General features: G+C 34.4%; 1 pseudogene across 1 annotated transcript; it reads left to right on the top strand.

The window, feature by feature from the left end:
* The first annotated feature begins 842 nt into the window (after positions 1-842).
* LOC148207744 (protein PHLOEM PROTEIN 2-LIKE A9 pseudogene) lies at positions 843-1879 on the top strand (annotated as a pseudogene). Its single transcript, XR_015787688.1, has 3 exons — positions 843-899; positions 1040-1122; positions 1393-1879. The product of XR_015787688.1 is annotated as a protein PHLOEM PROTEIN 2-LIKE A9 pseudogene (transcript).
* The last annotated feature ends 522 nt before the right edge of the window (positions 1880-2401 follow it).

Genomic DNA, 2401 nt, shown 5'->3' with positions numbered 1-2401 from the left:
CAAATGCCAAGTGGAATGGAGCAGGCCATTTATAAAAATTGATTGGTTCTTTCTTATTTTACTTGCTCTTTTCCTTTGATTTCATGAGGTTCTATAAATTATCTCGTGTTATTCTTAATTCCGGTATGAATCACTTAAAGACTTGGAAAAAAACGATCTAGGAAAAATAACCGACATCATAGGAATTCTTTGATTGAGCAATTGATTCCTCTCGTTAAAAGATATCAATTCAAACAAGAGACCTAACAAAGGTTTATAACAATAGACGTGAGCTATACCTCCCAATTGATTTTGAGATGAAACCTCGTTAATATTGATATTGTCTATCTTCAGCAGGGTGTCGCACAAATAAAATCAACAACCTCCTCGACTTTAATTTCTCTCCAAAAAAGGAAAAGTGAAACAAAAATGAAAACAGCCATCAAGCAGCCCATTTTGAGATTCGAGAGAATTGATTCATTTTTCTGGTCATATTACAACCAAAGGAAGCTTCATACACGAACTTAAGAAAAATAACTACAAAAAACAAGAACACCATTGACATTCTTCAATTCATAAAGTTTAAGGAAGTTTCTAAAGCACCGCGTAATACTATTCAACCTCGTGGGGAATATTGCAGCTGTTTTTTTCAAGATCACTACAAAAAAAAAAAAAGCACTTTCCTTTTCCCATGGTGTACGTGGAAATTGGTTCTTGTTTAATTTCTTCATCTATAAATACTTATTTATCAGATTTTCTCCACTCATCTCATCATCTACCTTTGAACTAAGCAAATTAAACTGATTATCTTACAGTTCAAAACTCACATATTCCAGTTCCTTCTTCTTCTCCTATAACCCAATAATGACAATTGGCCTCACAGAGTAGCAGATCAAACTGCCATAGCCAAGGATACCAAGGTAATTTTCTCTTTATGGGACATCCTCTCATTTTTGTGATTTTAACTATTTTATATATATATATATATATATATATATTTGAAATAACTCAAGATTCCTTTGATCAGTTTTCTACGTCTGATCTCTGATTCTCAACGCAGGGAAACACCAGATTTTATCCAAGAGGGTTAAACATCACATGGGGTAATGACGATCGCTATTGGCATATCTCTAACTCCAACACGTAAGCATCTCTTTCAAGCGTGTTGAGAATACGAGTAAAAAATTAAATTTACTGTAACCTATCAACTTAAGTACTTCTGGATTCAGCCGTAATTAATAACATGATACGTACTAGACTAGGAAATCCGGTATGCTTGAGCTGCTGTTATGTCATGTACTCTCAAATAATATTTATGGTCGTTTGATAGTGTTTAAAGTTATCATGACCGGTTAGATTAAGCTTTTGACTTCAGTGGTAGTTAAACCGTGTAATTTTATGTAATTTTTGTAGGCCAAAAAGTTCATCGGTGGCGGAGCTGAAGCAAGTTTCATGGCTAGAAGTGACATGTTCAACAGACAATGTGGAGGTTGGGAAGAAGTACAAAGTGGGGTTCAATGTATCAATGAAACCAGATGCATTTGGATGGAATGGGATTGAGGTTTATTTATGTAATGGCTAAGGTGGGAAGTCAGGAAAGTTCATGTTCAAGAAAGTTCTTTAGGAGACAAACAACAAATCAAAGTCTCAAGATCCCTGAGGAGCCCTTAGAAATCACAGTTGATGCTTCAACTCCCAAAGAGCTTAGAACAATTCATCTTCTTGTTTGTATGAAGTTTGGACTCAGAAGGGAAGGGAGGATTGAGGATTCATGATGCATTTGTTCAGACGATTGGCTGATTAAACTTTTGAACCATTAGTAATTAATTACCTATCAGTACATGAGAGATTTGTTTTATTTTATTTTATTGTTTAAACACGATTAAACCATATTTTTGAAGCTTTGTAGATGTTATGTTATGAGTTGATATATATTGTTGTTGAAAAATTGAAGGATGGTTTAATAACTATTATTGATCCATTATGTTGAGTCATAATCATACCCAATTAGCTGTGGATTTGTGAGAAATTTGTTAAAGTTTAGTTGAAGGATACTGATTTCTATAGTTGCATAGTGATAATTTTAATTAACAAGGAGTTGATTATATGACAAAAATCTCAATTGTTTATAAACTTGCGTATTAGGCTTGTGGCCAAATGGGGATATCCCCTCCCCGATTCGAGTCCCGCGGGACGTATAGTTGGGGCTTCCTCTATTTGGGGACGAGTCCTGTAATGCCAATTACAGTGTTGGGTGGCTGTCGAAGTTTTTTACCGCAGAAATCTCAATGTGTAAATTAATTAGTAATTTTTTAGTAGTGTACAAATTAATGGAGAAAAGCTCAAACTTGAAAATTAAACAAATTAAAGGCAAGGAATATTACCAAATAGTAAGAGAGGCTCCAAACTGCGCATAAGTTAA

This window comes from Momordica charantia, unplaced genomic scaffold (assembly GCF_013281855.1).
Source record: "Momordica charantia cultivar OHB3-1 unplaced genomic scaffold, Mcharantia_2.0 BLBB01000096.1, whole genome shotgun sequence".
Classification (NCBI taxonomy): Eukaryota; Viridiplantae; Streptophyta; class Magnoliopsida; order Cucurbitales; family Cucurbitaceae; genus Momordica; species Momordica charantia.
The sequence above is the reverse complement of the archived record's forward strand: the minus strand, read 5'-3'. Positions and strand labels throughout refer to the sequence as shown.